This window comes from Hippopotamus amphibius, chromosome 10 (assembly GCF_030028045.1).
Source record: "Hippopotamus amphibius kiboko isolate mHipAmp2 chromosome 10, mHipAmp2.hap2, whole genome shotgun sequence".
Lineage (NCBI taxonomy): Eukaryota > Metazoa > Chordata > Mammalia > Artiodactyla > Hippopotamidae > Hippopotamus > Hippopotamus amphibius.
This window is the reverse complement of record NC_080195.1, coordinates 116,020,764-116,029,380: the sequence shown is the minus strand read 5'-3', so window position 1 is coordinate 116,029,380 and position 8,617 is coordinate 116,020,764. Positions and strand designations below refer to the sequence as shown.

At 56.7% G+C, this 8,617-nt stretch overlaps 1 protein-coding gene across 2 annotated transcripts in view; it reads left to right on the top strand.

Moving 5' to 3' along the window:
• The window catches only part of TSPEAR (thrombospondin type laminin G domain and EAR repeats), a 115,681-nt gene that overhangs the window by 64,156 nt on the left and 42,908 nt on the right, over positions 1–8,617 (top strand). The window lies entirely within an intron of this gene.

The following is an 8,617-nucleotide window of genomic DNA, read 5'->3' as shown; positions in this document are numbered from 1 at the left end:
GGTGATGACTGTGGTGTGCTCCCGGGGACTTCCTACGTCCACGTTCCATCTCCAATTATTAATGAAAATTCTTCTCTGAGGGAGAATTGTCCTCCTTCCTCCAACTATTTATTTGTCCTCTTATTTATTTTTGATTTTTTCCTTTTTTTTTAGTATTTATTTTTATTATTTATTTATTTTATTTTTGGCTGCAATTGGGTCTTTGTTGCTGCGCAGGGGCTTTCTCTAGTTGTGGCGAGCGGGGGCTACTCTTCACTGCAGTGAGAGGGTTTCTCATTGCAGTGTCTTCTCATTGCGGAGCACAGGCTCTAGGTGCACAGGCTTCAGTAGTTGTGGCACATGGGCTCAGTAGTTGTGGCTCGCATGCTCTAGAGCGCAGGCTCAGTAGCTGTGGCGCACGGGCTTCGTTGCTCCGCGGCATGTGGGATCTTCCCAGACCAGAGATTGAACCCGTGTCCCCTGCATTGGCAGGCGGATTCTTAACCACTGTGCCACCAGGGAAGCCCCTGTTATTTATTTTAATATGGACTAAAGAATATTTCATTGAGTTCCACTACAATATTATCATTGTTTTCTTGTTCAAATTGCTCCGGCTTTGGGACAATGACCCTTCTTTGACCTTTGGAGCTCTTTCGTTCGGTCCTTGGACCCCTCCAGCATCCCTGAATCAACCACTTCTCCAAGGAGCCCAGGTGCCTGGCAGTGGGCGATGGCACCAGGTGGAGCCAGGTGCGCTCCGCGCAGCGGGGTGTCACTCCCCCAGGCCCTCTGGTGGACAGAGCAAGGGAGGCGCACGTAAGTGAACTAACAGCTGCCTGAACTTAGGGGGACGCCTTCAGTCTCGCCGTTAAGGATCGCGTATAAGCTATAGTTTCTTCTAGGCTGGCTTTCTCAGGCTAAGCATTCTCTTCTGTTGTTGAGAGATTCTGTCATGAGTGGATGTTGGGTTTCATGAAATGCTATTTATGCGTGTTGAGATGTTCATATTGTTTTCTTTGTAAGTCTGTTAATATGGTGAATTACATCAATGGATTTTTAAAAGCTTTTCATTTTGAAATGGTTATAGCTTCACAGGGAATTGGGAAGCTAGCTCAGAGAGCTGCTGTGTACGCACGTGGGTTGAGCTTTGAGTGCTGAAGCAGTCTCGAGCTGCTGGATGAACCCCACTCGGCGGTGATGTGTCTTCTGGCATGTTGCTGGATGTGATTAGCTAACGTGTTGCTCAGGATTTTCGTGTCCGTACTCACGAGGACGTTGGTCCGTGGTCCTCTCTCACTGGAGCGTCTTTGGTTTTGATAACGCTGTCCTCATCCTAGGGGTTGGCTAGCTCCTTTTCCATTTTCTGCAAGAGATGGTGTAGAATTGGCATTTTGTCTTCTTCAAATATTTGGTAAAAACTTCTAAGAAACTAAACTTTTCTTTCATAGAGATAGGACATCTCAGTTATCTTTTTCTTCTTCAGTGACTTTTGGTCTGCTTGTGCATGCAAGTCAACCTCCTGATACCAAGTTGTGGTGAAGGAAAGTGCAGCGTTTACTGCAGGAGCCAAACAAGGAGGCTGGGTGGTCATGCTCCAAAGACCTGAACTCCCCAAAGGCCGTCGGGGAAAGGTTTTTAAAGACAAGGTGAGGGAGAGGGTCACGGGGGCGTGGTCAGCTCATGGACATTCCTCTGATTGGCTGGTGGGGAGGTCATCGGGAGTCAACATCATCAACCTTCTGGTTCTGATACATCTGGTGTCTACACGCTTGTGGGCCCATGCAGTTAATGTCTCCCACCTGGTGGGCGTTTCAGTGTCTGCAAAACAGCTCACAGGACGCGGCTCAGAGTGTTATCTGTAGCCCTTGAGGAGGAACGAAACGTCGCTGACTTTGTGTAATGGCTAAGCTTATTATTTTGTTTTGCTTGACTGTTTTCCTTTGCTTTGATTAAATTTATACTCTGATTAAATTTTTACTTTGGAACTTGGGGAAGGCCTAGGAGGCCAAAGGTTTCCTACAGACAACAGGCAGATGGAGGACATGTTGGTGACAGGGGGGTCTGTCCCAGGAAGGCCCCACAGGGTCCCTCTTGGTTACAGCCAATCAAGGAGTTAGTCCATTTCATCTAAGGTTTTGAATATATAGGCGTAATGTTGTTTGTAGAGTCCCTTCATTATCCTTTTAATTTCTGAAAAATGTTTAGTGATAGCTCATTATTTTGTTCCTTTTTTATATATAAATTAATTAATTTATTTATTGGCTGCATTGGGTCTTTGTTGCAGCATGCGAGCTTCTCTAGGTGTGGTGAGCGGGGGCTACTCTGTGTTGCAGTGCATGGGCTTCTCATTGCAGTGGCTTCTCTTGTTGCAAAGCACAGGCTCTAGGTGCACACTCTTCAGTAGTTGTGGCACGTGGGCTCAGTAGTTGTGGCTTGTGGGCTCTAGAGCACAAGCTCAGTAGTTGTGGTGCACGGGCTTCGTTGCTCTGCGGCATGTGGGATCTTCCCGGACCAGGGATCGAACCCATGTCCCCTGCATTGTTAGGTGGATTCTTAATCTCTGTGCCACAAAGGAAGCCCTGTTATTTTATTCTTGACATTGATACATTGATTCTTCTTGTTTTTCTCCCCATCAGTCTGGCTAGAAATTTATCAATTTCATTGGTCTTCTCAAAGCTTTGGTTTCAATGAGTTTTTCTTTTGTTTCAATCACACTGATTTCTGCCCATCTCCTCCCTTCTCCTCACTGTGGGTTCCGTGTGTTCTTCTTGTTCAAGTGTCTTCAGTTGAGGCCTGGATGGTTGGTTTGATACCTTTCTTCTTTTCTCATGGGAGCCCCTAGGACCACAACCCTTCCTCTCCTCCCACGGCCTCCACGCGTCCTCTCTGTGCCGACCGTCCTGGTCTGTATCTTGAGGCTTTGAATGAGCTGATCTCCTCGGCCCCTTTCACTCTGATTCCATAACTGCTGGAATCATACACAAGTTTCACGGGTAACAGTCGGGGGGACTCCCACGCGATGGGGTTTGGAGGCAGCGAAGCCTCCAGGTGCTGCGTGTTTGGACGTCCGCGTCCTGCAGCCCGAGGCCACCGCAGCCGGCTTCACCGCTGTGCACGTCTGCACGCAACGGAGGACGCGGGATAAGGAGACACAGGAAGCTGGCTGGATGGCAGGCGGATTGCGCCCGCAGGAGCCGGCAGTGTTTTCATTGCAAAGGTCCCTGGCGGGGGCGGCGGCGGGATGGCACTGCCACTTCATCCTCGCCTCGCCTACCTCTGCTCCCGGCAGGAGGAGACTGGGGGGAGGCTCTCCAGATCAGGGGCCCTGCGGGCAGCTGAGCAGCCTGTCCAAACCCCCTGGTCCCCATGCCAGCCCCGCCGCCTGTGTGATGCGCGCGTGGTCTCGGCCTCCTGGACGTCCACGAGCCTGGTGAGGCCCGGCGGCTGCTGGGCCCAGTGGAGAACGTCTGCGTGGGTGAGGAAGGAAGGTTCGGGGTTGGAGCCGCAAGCGTGGGGCCGGAGGTGGACGGGCTCTGCTCTGCGTGGGGACTCCTCTGTGTCAGCTGACTAAGGCTGCCCGGACGCCTGTTGCCTGTTTACGGGACGTGAATTAACACCCGTCAGCTATTAACCCGCCGCGAGGGTCTCGCTCGGGGACCTGCTCGCCAGCCCTGGCGGCAGGCAGGGAGACACTGACCCTCTTGCAGGCAGACACTGACCCTCTCGCGGGCTCAAGAGGGACGCTAACAACGGGCCGACAAAGCGGCCCCGCCCTGGGCTGCCTGCGCCGGCCATGGGGGGTGGGCAGGCCACCTCCCAGTCCCCGTGAGGCAGTCGATTCGGGGAGCGGCTCCTGCGCCCTTACAATATCTCCAACCCCTCCCGCAGCCCCGCAGGAAAGCAGGGACCAGGCCTCCGAGGGGTTGGCCACAGAGGCTGTGGACCCAGCGGGTCCCGGGAGAGCTGGGCGCAAAGGCCTCGATCGTCGCTGACCCTCTGCTTGGCCCTCTGGACAACGTCACGCCTTCCCGGGGCTAACGCAGACGTTGGCGGGTGACTGAGGGAGGGGCCCTGTGTGGATCTGAAGGGTGGACACGTGTGCAGCGTTCGCCCGAGCTGGCCCGGGGGGCTCCGGTGCACCTGCTGGTGGTCTGCTCTTGCCACGCCTCCCCTGTAGCTTCCACGGCCTGGTCACTACGTGGCCTTTGGCTTTCTAGGCTCCGGACAACCCAGGGATATCCCAGGCCCCAGCCCAGAGAGCCCCGGTCCCGTTCGAAGCCCAGCAGCCCAGCCTCACTCCGCATCCCTCGACGTCCTTTAAAACAGGTAAAGAGAAGCAGATTTAAACACACAACAGGGACGGGGGCCGTTTTCCCCTTCGTGCTCCAGTTTTTTAAATTGAAATATAGCTGATTTATAGTGCGTTACTTACTGCTGTACAGCAAAGTGATTCCGTTATACATACGTGTACATCTTTTTTCATATTCTTTTCCAGTATGATTTATCACCGGATATAGAATATAGTTCCCTGTACTCTACAGGAGGACCTCGTTGTTTAACCATCCTATACATAAATAGTTTGCATCTGCTAATCCCAAACTCCCAGTCCGTCCCTCCCTCACCTCCCTCCCCCTTGGCAGCCACGAGTCTGTTCTCTGTGTCCGTGAGTCTGTTTCTGTTTTGCAGATAAGTTCATTTGTGTCATATTTTAGATTCCGCATAGTGATATCCTACGATATTTGTCTTTCTCTGACTTACTTCGCTTCGTGTGATCATCTCTTGGTCCATCCATGTTTCTGTAAATGCCATCACGTCATTCTTTTCTACGGCTGAGTAGTACTCCGTCACGTATAGGTACCACAGCTGCGTTATCCATTCCTCTGTCGATGCACATTTAGGTTGTTTCTGTGCTTCATCTGTATACTTTTCTCCTGTTTCCTTTTTTAACCAGCATAATAGGAGAAAAGTACTACCTCCTCACTGTTTAATCTGAGTTTCTCTGACTGTTTGGACTTAGCTTTCAGCACGTGTGGGTTGCTTCCCCCTGAGGTTGCCTGCCTTCGGGGTAAGGGCGGTTCTTTTGTCTGCCTCGCTGGTGCCGGGGAGGCCTGTTCCTTCCGCGTGTTAACCCCTTTCCCGCCCTGTCACGTGGCTGCAGCACAGCCCGTGGTGTCCGTTCTTGAGTGGAAATTCTTGTTTTGATGTGAGCAGATGGACCAGCTTCTTTCTGATGGTTTGTGTCTAGTGTTGAGGAATCTCCCCCAGGTCACAAAGGCAGCCCCCAGCTTCTCCCTCTACCGTGGAGATTTCACTTTCCAGCCTGCCTGGAGTTGACGACGTGTGTCCTGTCCAGGGAGGAACTGGGCCTGGGTTTTCTCCCCGCCGCCGAGGCCCGGCATTCCTGCCGCCCACTGATGGGTCCGCCCTCCACTGATCTGCGTGGTGCCCGGACCGTGTATCGTCCGTGCCTGCCTGTGGGTCTCTGAGCTCCCAGATCTCCCCATCCCTGGTCCATCTGTCTCTTCTTGGGCCCAAACTGGACTGTTTTTTCTCTGCGCCGGTGTTATCCTTCTCACTGTCCTGCAGGGCAGCCCGAATAGCAGCCTCACCTGAATTCTTAGAACTGAATGGCCCCGGTCCCTGGGCACCCAGTGAACCTGACGAAATCCACAGAGTAAAGAGGGCCCTTACTGGCCGTCTGGTCTCCTCCCCCCCACCCCCAGGCGAGGGGCCCGTCTCAGAGACCGTCTGAAGCTGGCAGGTGTGCACCTGGCCGCGGGCCTGCAGCTCACACGTGTGCATCCTGTGCAGGCAGTTGCCCCCCCCCCACACCGCGCACAGCCTCGGTCTTCACGGGGCCAGTACAGGGGGCCTCCCCGAGGGACTATTCTGGGGCACGAGGAGCCTGGCTCCTGGCCAAAAATGCTTTGCGTGCTCTCACAGGCCGACCACGGGCCCTACAGGGATGCCGCCCACTCCACCAGGGTTGGGGCACAGCCAGGGCCGTCCTGGAGGGAGCTGGCCCCACCGGCCACGGCCATGGCCACGGCCATGCTCACATGCACATCTGCATTCCCGGCCCTGGGGCCTCCTTTCAGGCCTCTTGAGAAGGCCTTTCCCCACTCTGGCCCAGACCCCACTCCTAGCCCTTCTTCCTGCCCCCTCCCTGGCCCCAGGACTCACCAGACTGCAGGGGGCTTTTGTCCTGGGCTCCTTGGCGTGGCCCTGCGGGCGCCCTTCCGGGGAAGAGGCTTCCACTGCCTCGGTGTGAGACTAGTCTTCACTCTCCTGCTTCGCCTGTTGCTGTGATGGGTTCCTCCGACGCCTGGCAGGTCTGCTCTTCCTCCAGCCCAGCTGAACCCCTGACAGGGACAGTCACCACCCCCCCATTTTACAGACAGGGAAACTGATGCTCAGAGAAGTGTAGTGAGTCAGTCGTGGGCCAGATCTTATGCTGCTGAGGTCTAGGTTAGGACCCTGTGTGTAGCCAGCTTTGAGTTCATCTCTTTGTGGCTGCCACAGCCTCTCTGCTAAATTATAAGCAACAACTATTTATTTTGGAAACTGGCATTTCAAGAAGCCTTTGTGGAACAGACGAGAGCACCCAGATGATAACAGGCATGGCTGTTGGTTCCAAGCTGGCTCTAGCAGGCGGTCCGCCACCATCACATGGGTTGGCAGAGGTGCAGACGGCACAGCTCAGAGTGGAAAAGAGGAGGCATGGGTGTGGCCTGAGGGAGGCTGTCGGCGTGGGAAGCTGGGGGTGGACCAGCAGCTGTGCCCCGTGTGCCTGGTTGGGGAACAGACCTGGTTTTCTCCGCGTGGCCCTGGACTGGACGTGGGGACAAAAGTTACGGAAGCTGGTGGTCCCCGGCCACGTTCTGGCCGTCCCGGGCGATGGCTGCGGAGGCTGTGGGCCGGCCTCCCCGGCTGGCCGCTGCAGGGGTTGTAGGTCAGACTTCTCTGGCCATGCGTCTGTGGCTCGGCCATTGTCTGTCTGTCTGTCCAGCCTGTCAGCGTGAATCCAGCAGGTGCCAGTAAAGGGGTCCCGTTGCTGAATTTGCCGGCCTCCATCACTTGTGTATCTGGACGTCCCGAGGTGGCCCTGACCTCTGTGAACTCGGTCACTCACTCACTCCTGCATCCGCCGGCACTTTCCCGGGGAGGCACGGACGCACCGTCTCTGTTAACCTGGAGAACCCTCGGCAGGCGTGTGGGAGTGTGGACGAGGCCCAGGTGGAAAGAGCACGTGTGGTTGAGGCCCTGACAGGGCAGAGGCCGCTCGGGCCTGCAGGGGTTTGGGGGGTGTGGGCAAGAAGAGGCTGTTTCAGTTTCATAATGGAGGGAGTAGCCGAATTCGCGTCCCCCCGGTTCCCGGTGCCTGGGGCTCGGCCGGGCCGAGGCGTGTCCTGGGAGCCGGGCAGCCTGCCTGGTGAAGCCCCACATTCCCTGGAGGGGCCGGACGCTGGTGGGGCCACAGCTAAACCGCGACGGTGAGCCCACCGCCAGGCACAGCCCGGCACCCTGTGTCTCTCAGCTTTGGGGTGAATTTAGGGTGTTCCGTGTTTACTTACAGCCCCATGGTCTCCAGGGACCCCGGCCAGGCACAACCCCACAGGATGTGGACACTGACCCCCGGCCTGGGGAGCCCAAGGCTGGGCTCAGGGTCCGCCTCCCAGAACACAGACGCCCCTCCACCGCTGAGAAGCCAGACTCCTCCCTGGCGTCTCTCGGGGACCCCTGCCCCCGACACACACAGCGGCCTTGGGCTGCCCCTGCCCTGACGTTCGGGTACATCAGAGCCCAGATCCGAGAGCAGCTTCGCTGACAGCACACGTGCTTTCCAGGGAGCGATGCTGTCTCCTCCCACGCTGCTTCTCGCGTCCCGGGGCATAAATGACAACCGAGACCTGCCCTCCCGTCACGGAGCAGCTTCCGTCCCTCCCTCACCACGTCCCCCACAGGCCCTCGCACGTCTGTCCTCCCAGACGCTGCTCAGGCCGCCACAGCCCCGCGTCCCCGGCTAGTGTGAGCCTTGGGCTGGGGTCCCGCTCTGCATGCGGCCAGGCCAGCCACCGCCCAGCGTCCAGCCTGCCCTGGGTCCCCACCCCCTTGGGCACGTCCACACCGTGCGGCGCGCCTCCGGGCACACGAGGGTGCCCCTCTCCAGGAGGCCGTCAGCATCCCTGGCTGTGCGCCAGGTGGGATGGCCCCGGACGCTGTACCGTGTGAGCGCTGTGCGGGGGGGAGCGGGTGTGGTCTGGTTTTAAGAGCCCGAGTTCCTTGTCTGTCGAGGCCGCCCCGAGAGGCACAGCCCGCCCGCTTTCCCGAGTTAGTGAGAACCTCCCGCGTCCTGGACACGAGTCCCTCTGTCCTCTCGCCCTCGCCCTCCCAGCGCTGCTCTGGTCCCTCCAATTGCCGACTCTTTCTTCCATTTCTCACGCCGTTTGAAAGCTGCCGCCTCCCTCTCTTCTTCGAACTCGGTGTCTTTCCTCTGCACTGGCTAGGAGAGGCCTCTTTCTTCCGGAATTCCTTTGCTTTAATGGAGAGAACGTGCTCCTCGTCTTCTGCTTCAGTCGCCCCAGCTTGTGCCACCCTGCTCCCCCCGCCCCCCACCCCAGAAAACCTCTCTGCCGCT